This window comes from Sminthopsis crassicaudata, chromosome 1 (genome assembly GCF_048593235.1).
Source record: "Sminthopsis crassicaudata isolate SCR6 chromosome 1, ASM4859323v1, whole genome shotgun sequence".
Lineage (NCBI taxonomy): Eukaryota > Metazoa > Chordata > Mammalia > Dasyuromorphia > Dasyuridae > Sminthopsis > Sminthopsis crassicaudata.
Genome location: NC_133617.1, coordinates 445025095 through 445048073, shown reverse-complemented (window position 1 = coordinate 445048073; position 22979 = coordinate 445025095).

The following is a 22979-nucleotide window of genomic DNA, read 5'->3' as shown; positions in this document are numbered from 1 at the left end:
TAAACATGCTGACGAGTTCTTCAACTGTCAGAAAAACTTATTCCATATTCCCTTTGTTATTCCCCTCCCCTCAACTTCTGTTACTGACTTAATTAACTACAAAATGAGAGATAATTGTAATGAGAACAAATAAATACACTTTGGAGGCAGATGGCTATTTAGAGTATAGCTATTTATATTTACAGGCCCAGATCCAAGAATAATTTAATTTCTGTTTGTCAGTTTTTTCAACTTTAAAATGGAGTTCTGAACTGATCTAACAATTTGAAACAATTTGAATTTGGAGAACAATTTGAAATTATGTCCAAAGAGCTGTAAAACTGTGCATACTCTTCAATCCAATAGTACCACAATTGGGTCTATATCTCAAAGAAATCATAAAAGAAGGAAAAGGACCCACATATACAAAAATGGTTGTAACAGCTCTTTTTGAAGTAGCAAAGAATTGAAAATTGCCCATCAACTGGGGAATGGCTGAATAAGTTGTATATTAATATAATGGAATACTATTGTTCAATAGGTGATAATAGCACTTCCCTCAAAAGGTTGCTGTGAGGATCAAATGAGATATAGTACTTGTTGCTGAGTCATGCATGTCATAATCTTTGTGACCTCACTTGGAGTTTTCTTGATCAAGATATTGGAATAGTTTGCCATTTCCTTTTCCAGCTCATTTTACAGATGAGTAAACCATGTGACTTTCCAGGGTCACACAGTGTCTGAGGCCAAATTTGAAACCAGATCTTCCTGACTTCAGGCCAAACTCTTTATCCATCAAGCTGCACATAAAAGGAATTATATAAATGCTTATTTCCTTCCCTTCTCTTTCTCCTCTCAACTCTAGTCAATGACTTAAATAGGTCATACGATGAGATAATGACAGTTTCCCTTATGGAAGGCTATTTGTTAACTTAATTAGACATTGGGGGGAAAGGTATAATGCAGAAAAGACCAGCTTTTTATCAGAATTTTCTGATATTTTATTGATTCCATTATTTGAGACCGGACTCAAATGTTACCTTCTATGTGAAGCTGTCCTAAGCATTCCCAGTTGGTAGTAATCTCTTTCTCTCAAGTTCTTTGGTAATTTGGTTATATGGCACTGGGTTTGTACTGATTGACATTGTCATATTTTGTGTACATAATTTCTATTTTCTCCTATTCTGTAAGCTCCCTAAAGGTTATTCTACATATCTTTGTTCACTCAATAGTACTTAGATATATTGAGAAATGGAAGAATCTGGCTTTAGAAGTATGGAGAAGTATACTTGAAACAAGGATACTTACAACAAGATGTTAATTCAGTGGAATTGATGAGAAGATTGTTCTATAGTTCACATCCTTAGTACTTAGTATAGTGATGTAATGGTTCTCTAGTTCACACATATTCAGTATGCTGTAATAATGTAATTGTACTAAGGTATATAAGGGCTCAGAAGGACTGGCAATGACCCATTCCTTTTTTGACCATCATCTTGGTGGCTTTCTTGCCTTCATCACTTCTCCAAATAAAGGCCAAGGCCCATCTGAAGGACCTCCAGAAAGCCAGTCTGAACATTATAAGAAGTCACCTAAGACAGCTCTCTCATTTTGAGGCTCAGAGAGGGAATGCCTTGCCCAATGTTATATATGCAGCCAGAATTTAAACTCAGTCCCTGTTTTTCAGAGTAACTTAGTGCCTTACACATCACAGGTTGAACCTAACCTAACATTTGAACATAACATAACAGTTGAACATAACAGTTGAAGAAAGGAAGGAAGGAAGGAATAGAATATAGGGCCAGGATCTAACAAGTGGTTAGGAAAAGGGTCTTTGATTACATTGCTCTGATTCTTGGATCAGATAAATTTGCAATGTGGTAAATAAAGTTGTATATGGACACAATGTGTAAGTTTTGTGTACATATATACATACACATGTATATGGAGGAGAAGGTAGGAGAGAGGATAGGATACTAAGATTTATCTTTTCTGGAACATTTTAAATGTTTTTTCTAGTTTGAACATCTTATTTTGGAGGCAGATGTACTAAATTACCTCTGGAGACCCTGATAGTCTTTTGATTTGGTGAGTACTAAAAACAAATCATGTGGTTTATCCATTGCACGTCTACTTTTGATTCAGAGTTATTTTTACTTTACACCTCTATAATTCACTGAGTGTTATTGAAAGAGAATTATTTTTGTTTGAGAACTCATAATCAGTTGGGAGAACCTATAATTAGGGACAGTTCAGTTTTTGGTGGGTAGGTTAGAAGTGGCCTACAGGCTGGGAGTCATCCTGATGATTAGGAGAATAAATAATAAGTCTGAAGTAATGACCCATAGTCTCCAGTTTCCTGCTGGAAGTCTTTGTGCCTAAGGACACTTTTGAAAACATTAATGACCCAATCACCCTTATGAGATAGGTGTTAGTGTTTGTGCAGTTGGGACATTCTGATGATTGAATAAAAAGTCATGTAGTGAGTCATAAATTTACTATTGTTTACTTCCTGAGAGACCAGTACCATCAATATCTGATCGTGTCAGCAATACCTGATTGTTTGCCTCGCTGGAATATACTGATACTTCCTGGTTCCAGTGGAACTTAAGTTAAATTGTGCCAGGGAGTTACCATAGTTAAGGGAGGTATGATTTCTCTAGTGCCCTGATGTGCCCTGTGGGTTAGACTCCTCTCATTGTACTTAATTCTTATTGGGGTTGACAGCCTGTTTTCCTTTCAGATTTTGACATCTTTATGTGAGAGTGTCTCTTAGTTGTTCCTTCTGTGAAGTATTTCTCTTCTGTCTGCTTCCCCAGATGGACTGCTTCATGCTTCTCCAGAGCCTCTCAAGTTTGGCGTCTCCAGCCAACTTCCCTAAATCATAGAAATGGTTACTTTTGATCAAGAACACTATGGTGTGGTGTCTCAGAGTCAGGACTGATTAGTTCTGGTTCTGTCACTGACTTGCACTAGCCTCTTGACAAGATGTTAAGTTACAGGGAATATGTGGGTTTACAATGATAGAATACTCTCTTTATTGATGAAACATGTTGGGTGGATAAAGCACAGGACCTAGAGCAGGAAAACCTGAATTCAAATCCTCCCACCCCCACTCTTGCCCTGACATTTAAAAGCTGTGTGATCCTGTTCAAGACATTTAACTGTTGTCTGATTCCATTTCCTCAACTGTAAAATGGGAATAATAGTAGCACCTACCTCTTAGGATTGGGCCAGCTAGGTGGCTCAGTGGATAGAGTACTGGACTTAGAATCAGGACCCCAACTTCATGAGTTCAAAGCTAGCCTCAGATATGTACTGGCTACGACCCAGGGCAAATCGATTAACCCTCTTTGCCCTCAGTTCATCATTTGTAAAATGGGATTAAGAAGAAAATGGAGAGGGACAGCTAGGTAGTACAGTGGATAGAGCACCAGCCCTGAAGTTGGAAGGACCTGAGTTCAAATCTGACCTCACTTAACACTTCCTAAATGTGTGAATGTGGGCAAGTCACTTACCCTCAATTGCCTCAGCAAAAAGAAAAAAAAAAAGAAATTAGAGAACCACTCCAGTATCTTTGCTAATGCCCTCCCACACACACTTACACACAAAAGAACTGAAGAACAAAATATCATCCTAGGTTAATTATAATGAACAAATTATGAACATTGTAATTATAGTGAGCATTGATATAAGATAAAATGAATTAATATTTGTAAAGTATTTTTTAAATGTTAAACTTTAAATTTGACAACTTAAACCTTTAAGCCTCAAAAATCTATATAAATGTTAGTGATTAGCTATTATTATTATCTCTTTCCCTTTCTTTGATTAAACCACTGGACTAATTATGAATATCTTAGTCTGAGGTGTCCAAGTGTTCCTTTTAGTCCTTTAGTACCTGTGAATAAGTATAGATAATAACCAGCATAGCTAGCACCTCTTCCCTCTAACTACTTTCAAAGAAAGAAGAGCTGCTTCTTTGAATTAAGTATGTCAGTTTTATCCATGTACCTTTTCTTTTTCTCTAGGTTTCACAGGATGAATTTATGTGGGACCTAAAAGCTGAAGAATAAGATTAATAAACATGAGCTGGCAATTTGAAAGGCCACAGAAAGGGTGAAAAGATTTTCTAAAATGAAATGAGCTCTTAAGTTCCACATTAGGCCCTGATGGCTGCAATTTAGATTTATTATAACTAATGGTACAGGCCTGTGATTTAGTTTTAGGTTTAGGAAACTCCAAATGAGGAAGCTACTCCACCATTGCAGATCTGCAATTGGTCAGCTACTTAGTCTTTGAGAATTACCTGAATGAATGAATGAATGAATGAAGCATTTATTATGTGCTCACTCTGTGAAAAGCACTGGGGATATAGAAAAGACTGACATTGTTTTCAAAGAATTTACATTCTACAGAGGAAGACAGCACATATAGAAATTATTAGTTACAAGTCAGATGAAAAAGTCCCATTGTATTTAGGGTGCATTAATAAAGCATCCTTTTCAATGTCATTTCCACTGATAAAATCATATCAGTTTCTGACTTGACAGTTACAAAGACTTTAGTAGCAAAAGTTTTCTTCTTTGGATCCTTAGTAACTGTGGTTCTCAGTTAACTGTAGCAGTAGCATCTGCAGTATCAGTTGCCAGACTGGCTCTCCAAAGGGGTTGTTTCCCAGGTTGATAGCTGAATACACTGGGCTGAAATTCACATTACTATTCCCAAAAAGGGATGTGAAATTAAGCTGAGTGTCTAAGATCTCACAGCCAGTACAGTATGTATCCGAAGTGAGACTTCTTGAAGGGAGCTTGTTGCTCATTACAGCATATTTTTCTTTACTTATTTAGTTAATATTAAATGTTTATAAAGTGGTTCTAGCTTCTCCCATCCCCCATTATGAATTAATTATATGATTATGATCTGATCACTTAACAATCTCAGGGTTTCTAGGATCTCACCTATAAAAGAGGGAGAAGTAATATCTTATTCTAAAGGCAGAGGATAGGATTAGATGATCTTTTGAGATCTCTTTCATCCCTAAGGTGTATGAATAAGAAAGGATAGAGGTCTATACTATTTACATAGTAAATCAGTTGCTAGGTAAAGAATAAAATGTATAGATCCTAAGTTCCAATACTTTTGTCTCTCTCTCAAGAAAGGATTGCATTATGACAAATGCCATTTTGTTCATCATTCTTTGTTGGGAACAGCTTTGAAATTCTCTTAGATTTTTCTTAGTAGTGTAAAATGTAAAAACATTGTATTGTTTTGATAAAATGGTTGGGCACAATTTGGCAGTAAACTCAGAAATATAATGCAGAAATTTCAAATGGAATCAAAATAGAGTTTGTATTGATCATTTGTTTTCTCTGGCCTTCTTCATTTGATGTTGATTTTAAATTGTTCTTTCCACTTAGTTGAATTTTGCCAGTTGTTTTAAAAGGTTTTCTGTTTTTGGAGGAAAAGGATTTTTTTGTTTCATAGCTGAGTGCTAAAGCTTTAATCACATGTGCACACACACACACACACACACACACACACACAATAAGTTATATTCTCACCATTTTAAATGTTTGATGGACCTGATAAATTACCCTTTCAAAACAATTTAGTAGGTTAAGTAGTGCTGGAAAACAGCTTTTCTATCCAAGCTAAAGTTGTGTGACTTTTCAAAAGAGTTGGCACTAGGATTGGAAGGTATTGTCATGGGGTCATTAGATTTCATTATGAAAGGCTTCCATCTCTGTCTCCATAAAGACATAGGCACACACATGTACACACACACACACACACACACACACACACACACACACATACTCTATTCACTAATATGTTGTACAGTGTAGTAGATAAAAATCACTAAACTGAGAATTTGGGATACATTATTTCTGGCCTTAGCTCTGCTAACAATAATCTGCTTAACCTTGTATGAATTTGTGATGTTCTTATGTCTCAATTTTTTTTTTCTGGGAAACAAGGCTGTTGAATTAAATAATCTCTGAGACCCTTTAAATGATAACGCTTAGATGATTTTTTTTTCTGTCAATTTTATGGTGAGCAAAGGACTTTGTAAATTATAGAGCACCACATATATACATATATGTTATTGTTATTATTACATTCGTATTCTTTTCATTTTACTTGAGGGCTTTCAATTAGGAATAGTGCTAAAATTGCTATCATATTGCTGTATAATTCATGAATTATTGCATATATAGATAATGTGATTACGTTCTAAATTGAAAAGTTGTGGTGTTTATAACTACTTCTTTTATAGGTTCCCTAAAAGCCTCATTGGAATAATTCTGACAATAGGCAAAATGATGGAAATGAGGATTTTTTTAATCATTTTAAGTAGTCGTATTGTTATGATTATCCAGCTCTTTGTTTAATGGTTGTGACAAACCCTTAAAAATGTTCTGCTGATGATTCTATATACTACTGACTAGTGGAAAAACAACTTTTTTGAGGAATCAAAATTGCAAGTGGACCCAAAGAGTAATGAAGAAACAGATGGATGTGAGTAGACTTATTTCCAACAAAAACATTTTATTCAAGAAATAGAGAAAAGGTCACTATAAAGAAAGATGTAAGATTGGTAAAAGAAATGGGTCAGTCATATAGCAAGAGAGAGGTTAGTCTGGATATTGCACTACTTCTCCCAAAATGCACAAAAAGTAAGGTTTTAATTTAAATATATTCTTAATGGTACTGCAGGATGCATGGCGAAAGCAGCCTAAAATTATTCAGTAAGAGGTGTGGATGACTTGGGATATGTGTTGGAGGAAATACACTGATGAAATTACAACTCTATTAAAGTTAAGATATTTTTCTAGCTCTAACATTCTATGATTCTAAAACTAGATATCCTCAGAACTTCTTGCATATACATCTGAATAATGGCCATTCCATCTGTCATTTGTTATCAACATGGCATACTTGTGTTGAAGCATGGAATCTTAAACCTCTATATATCTTCATGAATTTTTAATAAGATACACTAAATAGTCGAAGATAATTTAACAGACTAACAGACTTTCATCTGTTTGTCTTTAAATCCTCAGGGATATAGAAATCATACCAATTGTTAGCTCATTGTTTTTTTGTTTTTTGTTTTTTGTTTTTTTGCCAATCCAAAGTCTTTATTAATAGTATTTTCACATAATGATATTTTTTATTATTTTTTAATTTTTTTATTCATTTTTCCAAATTATCCCCTCCCTACCTCTGCTCCCTCCCCCCCCCCATGGCAGGTAATCCCATACATTTTACATGTGTTACAATATAACCGAGATACAATATATGTGTATAAATACAATTTTCTTGTTGCACATTAATTATTAGCTTCCGAAGGTATAAGTAACCTGGGTAGATAGACAGTAGTGCTAACAATTTACATTCGCTTCCCAGTGTTCCTTCTCTGGGTATAGTTATTTCTGTCCATCATTGATCAACTGGAAGTGAGTTGGATCTTCTTTATGTTGAAGATTTCCACTTCCATCAGAATACATCCTCATACAGTATTGTTGTTGAAGTGTATAATGATCTTCTGGTTCTGCTCATTTCACCCAGCAACAGTTGATTTAAGTCTCTCTAAGCCTCTCTGTCTTCCTCCTGCTGGTCATTTCTTACAGAGCAATAATATTCCATAACCTTCATATATCACAATTTACCCAACCATTCTCCAATTGATGGACATCCATTCAACTTCCAGTTTCTTAGCTCATTGTTTTAAGAGCGTGTGTGTGTGTGTGTGTGTGTGTGTGTGTGTGTGTGTGTGTTTCTTAAAGCTAAATCAAATTTGTTTTGGTACAATTTAAATCTACTTCCTATTTATTGGAAATACAAAATGACTGGGTAAGAATTTCATAATAACTGTTTAAAGATAGCCATTACTCTTAAATAAATTGTCTTTCTCCCTTTAAAGAAACAATTCAAAGCAATTTCTCAGATCAACCTTATTTTCTGAAAATTTTCAAAAGATAAGAATAACCAGTGGAGGAAAGACTACACTGATGAGGTATAACCAAATGATGAGGTCTAGTTAAGGTATACCTAAATAAAATTAGGATTAATTGGGGTGTAGTGGCAAGTTTGAGGTACAGGAGTCAAATGGAGCTCCCCTGCAACCCCTTTGGATTTGCTGCAAGGATACAAAGTTAAATGAGGTCTAGTGGCGATGTGAGAGTCCCCTGTAAATGAATTTACAGGCCCAAAAACCTGGATTGATTAAAAAAAGGTTTATTGTAGGATTTGGAAGTAAGTTAAAGTCTGGTTATTAAAAGGTATTAGATAGAGGAAGAAATACACCAAAAGTGGCGGATAGAGAGTCTGTGATGCATGTGCTTGCATGTTTCGATCCTCTGCAAAAAGATGATTCCAGCTTGGCTCCTTTATTTTCTTGGAGGGGCCTATGGGTGGAATTCCAGGTTGATTCCTCGAGGGCCAGAATCTACCAGGTGGGGGTTGGGAAACCTGAGCAGATCATTAGAATGGGGGCTGGGTACAGCCCAAATTAGCTCAGATACCAATCTCTCCCCTTGGAATACAAAAGGGTGGTTTTGACCAGGTCTTGTAAATCAAAAGTCAGTTTGAAAGGGGGTTAGGGATCAGAAAAGGAATCTTAAAGGGGGCTACCGCCCATATCAAAGTAATACAGATTCTATCATGTGTGTTACTGAAGAGACTGCCCATAAACAAGTGGATGAAATTATTCATCCTTGAAGAATTAAAATATTCTTGTTATCATTGTTATTTTCTATTGCTATATTTATTGCTTACATTTTTCAGCAGGGAGGTAGGCAGCTATTGAGACTGAACCCAGGTGACTGCCAACATGTTTTTCTTCCTTTTTCTTGTCTTGATAGCAGGATTTCCTTGTCAATAACTTCTCATATCCCCATATGTCCATTATTCCCTTTCAACAAATGCTTAATCTCTATCTCATTAGGTTAAATGTCCATTTTGAGAAGATTTGGGGCTCTCAAAGACTATATCAGTCAAATTCAAGATCTGGTAGGTCCTGCCAAGATAAAAATGCTCCAAGGTATAGTACTGATAATGAACTCTTCATTAAATTCTTCAAAATTAAAATCTTCACTAGACTGCACTATAGTTTCTATATTTATGAAAATTGTGAAACTCAAAAGAGGACATTTCTCTAATGAGGCTATGACAGGTACTAAGTATAGCACTAGGATTACTTCTGCATCTCATGAGTCATATTCCTGTTCATTGTTTCCAGTATCATGTGAGATTTTATATTTTCTTTCTTTTCTTTTTTAAAAAAATTCAGGTGTGGCATTCATTGATGACTTGTATTCATCTTCTGATACCTATAACCATCATTTGATCTTACCTCTTCCAGTATCTCTTCTCCTATATTTACCCTCTTCTTTGCTAAATTTTTTGAGAAAATTATTTAAACAAGTGCTTCCCTTTATTTCTCACTTCTCCTCTGCAAACTGGCATCTGACTTCATCATTCAACAGCACTTACTCTCTCAAAAATTACTAGTTATTTCAATTGCAAAATTTCATGGCCTTTTCCCAATTCTCATCTTCCTTTACCTCCCTGAAGCTTTTGACAATATCAGCTACATTATTGTCCCTAGATAATGCCACTTTAATGCAGTATCCTTTTCCTGGTTCTCTTCCTACTTACTTGACCACTTTCCACTCTCATTTTCTGGGGCTTTAGCCAGGTCATGCCCACTAATTGTGAGTATCCCCCAAGATTCTGAACTGGACCTCTTTGTTTCCTTCTAAATTTTTCTTCATGGTACTCCCATCAGCTCTCATGGGTTCAATTATCATCTTTAAACAGCTATAATTCTTTTCATGAAGCTTCAGTCTCACATGGGGCAGGTAGATGTCACAGTAGATAGAAATCTGGGCCTGGAGTCAGGAAGACCTGAGTTCAAATCAGGTCTCAGATACTTATTAGCAATGTGATCCTAGGAAAGTCACTTAACCTTCACCTTAATCCTCTAGAGAAGAAAATCATAAATCACTACAATATCTTTGCCAAGGAAAATCAATGAATAGCATTGGAATGCTATGGTCCACAGGGTTATAAGGCTTTGGACACAACTAAACAATTCCACAGTCTACCTTGCACATGATATACTATCTCCTGATTCCTTTTTTTTTTTTTTTTTTTTTTTTTTTTTTTCAGAGACTGTCTCCCATTTATAGAATGTTTATTCTCTTTACCTCTGCTTTTGGCTTTGCCTAGATCCCTTCAAGACTTGCAAGAGACCTTCCCTGGTCCCCTACTTCCCTGGTGCCTACTCTCTGTAATTACCTTCCATTTATGTTATATGTGTCCTTTATTTCCATAGTTATTTGGATATGTATTCCCTATTAGAAATATGAAGTGCTTGAGATGTTACCATCTTTCTTTGTGTCCTCAGTATTTAACATGTTGCCTGACATGTACTAATTGCTTAAAAATGACAACTCATTGGCCTTTAGCTTTTTTTCTGAACGATTTATGCCAAAATATTCTATTGACATCTCATTTAATGCATAGTTATGTAGTCTACCTATCTGGACTTTAATGTACCTATCTTTCCACACTATTTTTATTGGACTTCTTCTTGGTTTTAATTATTTTTCATTTTTGTCAATCTCAAGAGATTATACAACAGTACCAAATATCTTTTCATTCACCCCAGCTCAGGACCATCTATAAACTTTGTGTGCTCTGAATTTTATTATTTATTTCACAGGTTCTCTGATAATATCAGGGAAGTTTTAGATTTTTAATTGTCATGTGCTCTATGATTCAATAACAACCCAGAGTGTTTTGAATTTGTCTACTGCTGTTCACTGAATACAATCCTTCAGTCACTTAAGTACTCAGAAGTGGAGGAAATGACTCTTAGGCATGAGAATTCTTCAACATATTTCAGAATGGTAGTAGGTTACTGTAATGTGCTGTTGTCTCCAGAGACTGCTGATTGCTCTCTGGGAGATCTGCTGTGTCAACTCAAATCTCTCGGACAGATTCTTCTTCCTGAAGAGAGTCCTTGTCTCCAGACAGTTGCCACCAACTCTGGTCCAGAGTAGTGACTTCTTCTTCCTCCGGGAGAGCAGCCTCAAGTCTGGCCCAGACGATACTCTCTATTTCTGCTGCCCTCTTTTATCCTCCCAGAGAATGGGCGTGGGATAATGCAAGGGCTTCTGGGAGAAATTTCTTCAACCAATGAACTTGCTCTTCCTAAGCATGCAAGCTCCTCCCCAGGAGTTCAAAGGGGTTAAACTCCTAGTAAAGACCAGAACTAGAGAATTGTTAAGTACCAATTTAGCACTTAGTAAGAACCTAATATCTCATAATCTCATTAGCACTTAGTAAGAACCTAACCTTTCTTTTGATTTAGAACATAGGGTGGTCATGACCTTGAAACATAAATCCATCAATATGGGAGGCATTACACATAATTACATAGATTACATAAACACATACTAACATAGTAACATAATACATGCTAGAAGTATGTAACAACATGATCAAATAATCATAAATTGAGAATTTATAAATGTCCATAAGTCTATTGTCCATTAGTCTCATCTTGTGTTAGGAAATCCACTTAGTAAGAACCTAACAGGTTACAATTTTCAGTTGTGGAATTAAAGTCAGTGTGTGCTTTATGCCTCCAGACGTCCTTGTTGAGCACTGATAAAACTATCATTTTAAAGTTGGGACTTTTTTGAGAAGTTGACTGGAGAAAGAACCAACATACTTAATCTCATCATATCTCTAATTTCTAAACCATCTACTGTTTTTCAGAGATTATAATTTTCCTAAAGTAACACATTAAGATGTTAAGGACCATACCAGAGCAAAAGGGGAGGTCAATTCTCCAAGAGTCTCCATAGCTATGGATCATAACATCTGAAGGAATTGCAAAGCAGCCTTTACTGACACAAGTATCATTATCATCAGCTCACATGAAGAGATCCATTCTATAGGTCTGAGTTAGACCTCTAGTAGCCACTGGCAGGTGGCTCCCATATCACAACATATGGCACCCCACATTAGGTGCCAAAATGTAATGCCTGGACTAGTTTTCTGGAGATTCTCTGGATGGGCTTTGGTCTTTAGATGGAGAAGTGATGGCAGGAGACTCATAAGGGTGGTCAAAGATAGAGTCTAGAGTCTCAAGTCTGGAGTCTGGAGTTTGGAGTCTTCTTTGTGTCTGTGGCTAAGACTCTGACTTTCAGTCCTCTCAGCCCTTAAATACCTCAGTACAATTACATCACTACAACACACTGAGCATGTGCCAACTGTAGAACCATTACATCATCATATCACACTAAGTATGTGTTTAATTAGAAAACCATTATCCCATCAATCACACTGAGTAAACATCCCACTGTAAGTATCTTTGTTTCAAGTATGTTTTTCCAGAGTTCTGGTCCTCTACATTATTAAGGTTTCTGAGAAATAAGATGGAGGGGGTTTCTAATTTTTTTTTTTTTAATGGGGAAAATTGTATCTACAATTGAATTACATTTTTAAATGTAATTGTAATTCTAAAATTTACGTTTTAGAAAGATGACATGCTAACAGGAAAGGCAAGTTTGCTTTTTCGAGGTAATTAAGACGCACAGTTCTGCTAACAACATGGGGTCAAGAATGTCACATGAAAAACCAAAATTGTTCTTTCAGCTATACAAGCTTAAGAGAAAGATTTAAGATTGATTTTTTTTTTTGGGGGGGGAAACAAATGATTGCAGTTGATTTTATTTGAATACTTTTATCAGATTCATGGTATGTCTGATACCCTTGAATAGTATACGTTACATATGCTTTGCATATAGAGAAACTATTAAATAATGACAATTAATCAATTACTCATAAGTCATTATACTGTTTATGATTCATTTTTTTTCTCCTTCCACTTTTATCCCCACCTTCCAGGCATTCACAGGAAGCCAACATCTCTTTAAAGGTGGAAAAGATATGAGAGCTATCCTTAAGTATTTGAAGGGCTAATACTCAGAAAAAGATTCAGATTTGCTTTCTTGGTCCCAAAAGACAGAATTAGAAGCAATGAATGGGAGCTTCAAATAGGCAAATGTGAAATCAATGAAAGAAAAACCTTCCTGATAAATAGAGCTGTTCCCAAGTGGAGAAGGTAGCCACAGAGGATAGTGAATAAATTCTCCCTTATTATGACTTCTTCAAGCAAAGACTTGATGTCTACTTGTTCAATTTGTTAGAAAGGGGATTCTTGCTTAGGAAAAGTTTGGACTTAATTATTTCTGAGGTCCTTTTGAGTTAAAACTCTGTATATCTATGAATATTTGATACTTGACAATTGAACAGATCTATCTGTAAAGGGCTGAAACTCTGAATAGGTGCACTAGAATCAGACAACCAAGAACTTAAGGCTAATTACCTATTGGACAATACTCTATTAGCATATGCCTGGGAAATGGCCCCTCTCACTATTGCTGTTGCTGGCCCCATCTTTTGGTTTATACAGAGAATTGTAGGAGGGATTAGGGGGTGGAGTAAGACAAGCCAGAGTCACTTTAGAGGACAAGGAGAAGGGAGTTCAGTGGAGAGCATGTGGCAGTTTTGTCGATCCTCTTTACTTCTCCCCCTAAAGACCAAGGACTTTTGCTGATCCTGACTCTGGCTGTTTCTGAGGCCTCCAGGGAACTAACTTGCACTTCACATTTTGACACCCAAAGTGTGAACTAAGGACCCTAATTTCACTGAAGAAGTCCCCGGTCACCAGGAAATAGGGTGAGTATTTTAACAGACAAACAGGGAACTTATTTTGTTAAGGGTTAAACTAGTAACCTTTTCTAGCTGAAATGGGGCAGATATTAGGAAAGGATTCTCCCCCAGCCCCAGCTCCACCCCCACCCCCGCCCCAAGGGGCGCTATAGAAAGCATACTTAAGTTGATCAAGAGACAAGGTTTACTTGTAACTTGGCAGTAGATCAGTGGACTATTGGATACATTAGAATGCATGGCCTCTTGGTTCTTCAAGGAAGAAAATATAGGGCCAGATAATTGGAAACAAGTAGGAGAGCAACTATGTGAATACTACAATGATAAAGATCCTGGTTCAATTTCTAAGGAAACATTCTATATATACAATATAATACAATTGGCCTTAAAGAATCCTGCAAGTTATAGAAAAAAGAAAAGTTTTAAGACAGCCAGATGAGGAAGTGTGAGGAGAAAAAGGAAGACAAAGGACAGATTAATGGCAATATCCCCAGAGGGCATGAGGAGTTAAGTGAACTTGAAGGGCATGGTGATTCTCGATCCCATAGCCCAACTTCAACTCTGCCTATGGAACACGTCTTTGACACAAAGCCATCAATTTCACCTTCCAGGATGGAGGGAAGAGGAGTAGTGGGAGGGACAGTGATATCACCAGTACTTCCCCCCCAGCAATCCCCTCTCCTATGACTAGATTGCAAAAGGCATTACTTAAAGGCACAGAAGAAGGGCAGAATACAGCTGATTTGAGAATAGAAATGTATCCTGTGATTCTACAATTTAACTCTTCAGGTCAAGAAAAGTAGGTCCTTTTGATCTACAAATCCTCAAAGACCTGAAAAAGGCTTGCACTATTTACGGGCTACATCATCTTATATTAAGATGTTATTACAGAATTTGGTTTATGAAGTCTTAACCCTTAGGAACTGGAAATTTATAACAAGGACATGCTTAGAACTTGAACAAAACTTGTTGTGGCTTTCTGAATATAGTGTGTTCTGTAACATACAAGCCCAACAAAATGGTCAAAGTGGAGTTAATACTCCAATCACCTATGACCAATTGACAGATATAGGTTCTTATGCAGACATTTCAGTACAGATTAATTACACCATAGCAGCATATGAGCAAATTGCTGCTGCTGCTATCAAAGCATGGGCTTTTATCTCCAGTAAAAATGACAAGGGTGAAACCTTCACAAAAATGCACAAGGGCCAAACGAACCCTTTGCTAATTTTGTGGGACGTTTGCAGACAGCTGTCATACGAACTAATGATGAAAATGCAGTAACAGACATTATAAGGCAACTTGTTAAAGAAAATGCTAATGAGGTTTGCAGAAGAATTATAGTAGGACTACACAAGGATGCTCCTTTAGAGGAGATCATAAGATGCTGTGCCACAGTGGGCACAAATACCTTTTATAGCCAGGCTATGATGCAGATTTCCCAAGATCCGAACATGGGATGACAGGGTCCCTTTTGGCAAGGGACTTCCAGAGAGACATGTCAATGCTTTCAATGTGGTAAAGTAGGGCATTTGAAAGCTCAATGTTGGCAGGCAGAATGAGAAAACTGGGTGGGAGAACAAGACCCAAAACCCCATGTCCAAAATGCAACAGAGGCTTCCATTGGGCATCAGAATGTAGACTGATTCAGGGAAATGGGATGAAGAGCCTAGCCCCAGGGCGCAAAGCAAAAAATATTTGGGGCATGATGGCAGCTGATGTTATCTCAGAGAGGCTTTAGAAGTTCAATACTCAGATATGACCAATCAGCCAGGAAGCAATCTGATTAGAGAAAGGGATTACAATTGAGGAGAATAAAGTTGCATGCAGCTGGGACAACTGAGAAATCTCTGGAGAGGTGAAATTTGTTCCTCTCCAGCCTATGGATCCCTTGCCTTCAGGCACAGTAGGCTTGACCATTTCACCTCCTGAGAGTACTTATAAAACAGTGTTCATTCATATACAAATGTGGGAAACTGGGGAATGTGTAGATAATATCCCAATCACTAATACAGGCAGACATTGTATGACTTATCAACCAGGAGAAGTAGTAGCATCAGGTTTACTGATTCAGACAGTAATAAGCAATCTGGTGATAGATAGTTGCCCAGATGCTGACTCCAAGCAACAAAATCCAGGAATATTCTGGACAGCAGCTGTGACAGCTGACCACCCTATGCTCACTATCTATATAATAGCATAACATTATAAGGATTGGTAGATACTGGTACAGATCGTACAGTCATTAGAGGTGCCAACTGCCCCAGTCACTGGCCAAAGATTAAGGCAGACACCTACATGTCTGGTGTAGGAGGATCAATAGCAGCTGAAGTTAGTGCTACCCCTTTGAGATGGACTTTGAAAGTCAAAACAAGAGTTTTTACTCCTTTTATAGTTGAAAAAAATCCCTATCAATCTGTGGGGAAGAGACATTTTACAACAGTTAGAATTACAAATGAATACTTTGGTTTTTTAGGCAGGGCTGCTGTTGAAGGCCTGCTTGAAGGCCTGCAAACACATTCACCTGTTCCTATCCAATGGAAAACTGATACACCAATGTGGATAGAACAGTGGACCTTAGGTAGCGATAAAATTCAGGCCTTATTTGATACAGTACAGGAGCAACTTGACCAAGGACACTTACAACCTTCTTTAAGTCCTTGGAATTCCCCAGTATTTGTTGTAAGAAAGAAATCTGGAAAATGGAGAATGGTGACTGATTTAAGAAAAATTAAATGAACAGATGGAAACTATGGGAACTCTTCAGCCTGGACTTCCATCTCCTAATCAATTGCCCAGAGAATGGCCTCTTTGGATTATAGACATTAAAGATTATTTCTATTCTATCCCTCTAGATAAGCAGAATATGAAAAGATTTGCCTTTTCAATGCCCAGTGTTAACTTAGTTGAGCTTTATAAAAGATATGAATGGATAGTTTTGCCAGAGGTAATGAAAAACAGCCCTACTATGTGTCAAATGTATATTGCTGCTGCTCTTACTCCAATAAGAAAAGCATTTCCAAAAATTATGTTGTTACATTACATGGATGATATCTTGGGGTGTGTAGCTGAGGAGCAAATGTTAGAAGCATGTCTACAAAAGACCATAGTAACACTAAAGAACTACAAATTGCACATAGCTCCAGAAAAAATTTAAAGACATGCTCCTTTTCAATATTTAGGATATGAAGTATACCCTGAGGTGCTTACAGTACAAAAACTTTCCTTAAGAACAGAGAAGCTAAACACCTTAAATGACTTTCAGAAATTAATAGGAGATATCCAATGGATGTGTCCAGTGTTAGGCTTGACTACCTATCCATTGCAACCATTATATGACATTTTAAGGGGAGACAGTGCTTTAAACTCACCATGCCTGCTTACAAAAGCAGCTCAAGAGGCTTTGAGAGAAGTTGAACTGGCTTTATGCAATGTGGTTGAGTCACTCAAAAATTCTTAGAAATATCAGTTTTTGCTACACAAGAGGCACCCACAGCAGTCCTTCATCAAGGAGACGGTGTGATAGAGTGGATGAACTTCCCAGCACAACCAGAAGAAAGCCTTACTCCTTACCCAGTACTTGTGGCTAGAATTTTATTAAAAGCCATTAAGCGAGCAGTACAGTTATCTGGGATAAGACCTGATGAGATATACACCTTTTATACTAATGCACAAATTAATGTATGCTGTGAAACCATCCCAGAGTGGCAAATTTTATTGGCCACAACTCCAAATTTTACATACAGATATCTATTAAAGATAACCAGACTATTACATAATTGGCGATGGATCCTTGAAGAAAAGGTTTCTAAAGTTCCTCTTAAAGGACCAACTATCTTTACAGATGCATCCAAACATAACATTTACACTGTATATACTCTCATGACTTAACTATAAAGTGAGTAATCAGAACTCCTTTTTAGTCCATTCAGCAGAATGAATTATATGCAATCATTCTAGCTCTTACATATTATCCAGGAGATATAAATATAATATCTGATTCACCCTATTCAGTAGGTGTGGTACAAAGAATTGCCACAAACCAAATAAAATTTGCAGCTTCTAAACTAAAATATCAAGTCTTTAAGGAAGTTCAAGAGCAAGTGAGAAAGCAATCAGGTAAGAATTATATCTTGCATATCTACTCTCATAGTGGACTTCCAGGTCCTATTTTTGAGGGAAATTCAAAGGCAGATCTCCTTCTAACCATCTTAGCCAATACTTCTTTATCTTAGGCAGACCAAAAATCTTATTCTAAATATCATCAGGCTGCTTGAGCTTTACAATTTGGGATTTGCAATTTGGGATAACAAAAGAGGAAGCTAGGAGCAGAGTTAAAGCCTGTATAGCTTTTCTTCCTTTCCATACTTCTACACTCCCTCCATCTAAGAACCTTCGTGGTTTGAGACCCAATGAAATTTGGCAAATGGATGTGACCCATTACATTATATAATGTTTATTTTCCTAATATTGAACCAAACTTGTATTCCTAACATAAAAACTATCTAATTATACTATACAATTTTTTGTTAATATTATATTAAAATGTATGTATCTTAATTAGGGATATTATTCTATAATTTTCTTCCTTTAATTGGTCATTTCCTGAATTAGAATTAAACTTAAAATTTGTGTCACAGAAAGTATTAGGCAGAAATTTTTTCTTTCCCCAAATAGTTTATGTAATATTAGAATTGGTTGTTATTTGAATGCTTGATAGAATTCATTTGTAAATCTTAACATCCTGAATTGTTGTTTTCCCCTCCTTTATTGGGTCCATTAAAAGCTTCTTCAGTGACTTTTTCCTCAAACTAGCTTATTTTCATTTTCTATTTCTTGGTCTATTAATTTAGTTATTTCATATATTTATATTTACTCATTCATTTCATTTAAATCTTCAGCTTTGCTTTGATAAAATTGAACAAAATAATTACTTTAGATTACCTGTGATATTTCTTTAAGACTATGGCTGTGTTGAAGCCAACAATCACATCTCACAAGATCTGATGACTAAACTTTCAGTATGAACTTCATATATGAAGTATGAAATGAAAAATGAAATTTTCAATATGAAATGTCTTGGAAATTGACAAATATAAATTAGGGATTGATTTGTTGTATTCTTTATTATCTAGATTTAACACAAATGTTAATAATGCAGAATAAACTTAAAAGTGGGCAGCTAGATGATTCAATGGAACTAGAGTCATGTAGACCTGAGTTGGTCACTACTGAACAACAACGGAAACTTAAAAGTGTTCAGATTTTTTTGTTTTAATGAGCTAGATGTCATTAAGCATTTATCCTCACACCCTTGTTCTGAGCTAACTCCTTCCCCTTCCGATTTCTCTGGTAGAGACTGAAGGGTCTTTCTCTCCAAAGTGCTCTTGAAGCTGAAAACTCCTAAAGCTTTTTGGCTTGTTTTTGGATGGCAAGCATCTATACTGGCTTGCTGCACAAATAGGTCTTGAGGTGGGTCTGATTTTAGTCAGTCACAACATATTCCCTTTGTGACTTCATCTGTTTCATTTCTTCCAAATTGATTATGGATGAGTTTGTACTTCGTTTATACTTTGATTTAATCTAGAAGTCTGGGTCTTCTATATTTACATTAATTGGGATTGGGCTACAATTTATTTTAGTATGGTGTAAAGAACAGTGATTTGGGAGTCAGAGGATTTGGGCTTGAATTCACTTTTTGCTTATCATCTTAACTATGTGATCTTGGTCAAGTTAAGTTACTTATTAATCACTCTGGATTTTCTGGTATATAAAATAATGGAGTTGAACTAGATGATCCCTTACATTACTTTTAATTAAATCTTTGAGAAGAAGTTAGGATACCAATGTTTTTATATTACTTAAGTTTTTTATTTATTTATCTTATTTATTACTTTTCTTCCTTTAAAAATTTTAAATTTTACTTTAATATCTTCATATTGTTTTGTTGAGAATACAAGAAAATCATTGCAGGAATAATTGAATCATTGACTGGAATGATATCTTAAATTTTTTTTTTTTTATTAGAGTAAAGGAACACATTCAATTGAATATATGCAAAATCTAACCTCCTGGGTGACATAAAGCTAAACATGATGTTTGAACTCTCAGTCAGTTGTAAAATGACTTTACATGCAGAAAACCAATAGATTAGGGCTTATTTCAGGTCCATTATCTTTTTCTGATTTTATTCCATTCACTTAAATGATGCCTAATCTAAATGATAGAATCTAGCTCAATCTATCTATTAGAACACAGGGTCAGATTTCTATCATTCAAGCTAAATGTAACAAATGCAATTTACAAAAAATATATATATTTTATTTTATTCCCTGAAGAGATCTTTTAGTTTATTAAAGTTTCTTTAATGTTGAAAGAGGAGATTTCCGTAATTGGGGAAAAGAACTTGAAAAAAATTTCATTTTGCTTCAGTGATTGAATATCTTGTTCTTAACAGCCAACATGCAGAGAATTAACAAAACCTTAATTCTGAGTCCTACTAAACCACCAATTCAGAGAATAGCTTTTCCTCACTTATTCTTCAATCTAAGAATGAGAGGGAGACAGAGACAGGGAGACAGAGATAAGCAGAAACAAGTAGGATGTAAACTCTTTGTAGACAGAGACTATTTCATTTTAGTTTTTTCATCTCAGGAACCTGGCACAGTGCCTGACATGTAATAGGTATTTAATAAATATTAATTGAATTAAAATTTTCCATATATAAAAGGCCAGTGGAAATGTTGTTCAAGAGCAGATATTTTTTGATGTATATGAAGAAATTTGAGCAAGGAAATTCATCAATTAACTTGATCTGATAGTGTCATGTTCACACACACACACACACACACACACTACTCCTTATCACTTTAAGCATTTAATACAAAATCCTCCGCTAAACATTCAATGTCCTTCACAAGCTAGCACACTGAGGATTTTCTCTGGCTTTCTCCCAGGCCTGCAATGCTTTGCCTCTTCATCTTCACCTACTGCCTTTTCTAGCTTCAAGTTCCAACTAAGAGCCCATTCTCTATAGGAAGCCTTTCCTTGCATCGCCAGATGGTTGAGAATTCCAGAGTTACATTTCCAGCTGATCAATGACGGACAGAAACAACTACACCCAGAGAAGGAACACTGGGAATTGAATGTAAAATATTAGCACTACTGTCTATCTACCCAGGTTACTTATACCTTCAGAATCCAATACTTAACGTGCAACAAGAAAATTGGATTTACACACATATATTATATCTAGGTTATACTGTAACTCATGTAAAAAGTATGAGATTGCCTGTCATCTAGAGGAGGGAGTAGAGGGGGGGAGGGGAAAATCTGGAAAAATGAATACAAGGGATAATGTTATAAAAAAATTACTCATGCATATATACTGTCAAAAAATGTATAATTATAAAATTAATTTAAAAAAAAAAGAGAAAGAATTCCAGAGTTAGTAGCCTCTAGTTTTAAATAATAACAGAAGTTGGTACTATGGTAGAGCATTAGATGTTTCTGGAAAATGGACCCTGTTGTCACCAAATAACAGCAATGGTTATATAACCTTTCAATTTGAGAGATGGCAGCCATGATGAAAGGAACAACATTCAGTAAGAGAAGCATTGTAGAATCAATTATACAATGAAGCCACAGAATGAAGATCATGGACCTGGAACTGATTTTTACTTTTAACATGATTTATTCACACTGTGGCCTTATATGTGGTGATATATTTCAGATAAAATTATCTCATGATAGAAATCACACACTGTTAAGAATATCCACACATTAATAAAAATCAGGCATTAACACAAGTAGAAAAATTCCTTATGTTTCCAAATCACTGTAATTCTATATTTAGTTATAAAGATAAAATTAAGCATTTTTTTTTGGGGGGGTGTTCAAAGTTTCAACAGCAAGAAACCCAAGTTGTATTATAAATTTAGAGTAAGAAAGGGTCTTCAGGAGTTAGTCCAGTCCTCTAGTTTCACAGATGAAGAAACTAGGGCTCACTGAGGTAAAGGTCCTTATCAAAGGTCATACAGGTAAAGCCTAAATTTGGAACCAGGCTCTTTTGATTCCAGATTTTTGATTCTTTCTACATCAGAATCTTGGCAATTATTTCTGTAGCAATATACATTACAACAGACAATCAGAAAACAGACAATCTATTAAAAATAGACAAGTTATATTAAAAGTCCAAATTTATCTTATATGAAATTTTCTGGTTTTCCTGGTGGTAGTTCTAGAATTACACACACACACACACAACACACACACACACACACACACACACACACACACACACACACACATACACAATTTTGATAGAATCAAAGAATCTTAGAACTAAAAGAAGTCTCATAAGTTGTCTAGCCCATCCCAGTTCAGAGGCTTGAATCACTTTGGTAATAATTCCAATATTCAGAACTTTTGCAGTATACTTGGAACTTTTAGGTAAAGTCACATTTGATTTATTATTGAAGAAAAATATGTAAATCTCAGAAGGCTATTATAGTCATGTTCAGAGACATAACTGGCAATTCTAGAACCTAGGCTGAGCCTAAAGATGTCTTGGGGGTGGAACTCAGGGGACAGGAATAGATCTTGGGGAGAAATATCCTTGGTACTCAAGTTCTTGTAGGCAGAAAGAGATCCTGGGATATGCCTTGGGACTGCTAGAGAGATCACAGCTAGGGAGAAAAGGCCAGAGAGGAGTTAGTCACAAGTACAAGAAGTACAAGAAGGCTTCATAACCCTTGGTCACGATGTAGAGATTATACCCACTTCCATTGTAATTAGGAAAAAGAATTCTGTCCTCCCTGTTAGGGAGAGAGGGTAACAGAGGAAAATATGGCAGCAGTCCTTTCCTTTGATCCCCAGGGTAGACAAACATAACTATGCAACAGGTTGGATAGTAGGCCCTATAGAAAAGTGCATTGATGATGGAACTATCAACGGATGGCAGACTGGGACTGGGTAAATTATTAATGTGGAGTTAAGGCATGCCTTTTATTCAGGGAACTCTGGTGAAGAGACTTCAGAGAAATGCAAGTTTTTGGAGGATTGCTGGAAGAGGAAGCACATCTCTTCTATATGTGTGGCATCCTAGGTTAAAAGCCTAGTTGCTCTGCCCTAATTATAGCCATACTTTTTTTTTTTGTTTTGTTTTGTTTTGTTTTTGAAAGAAATTTATTTTCCCTCAGAATGATAGTCACTTAAGTCAGTATATTTCTCATTCAGAAGGG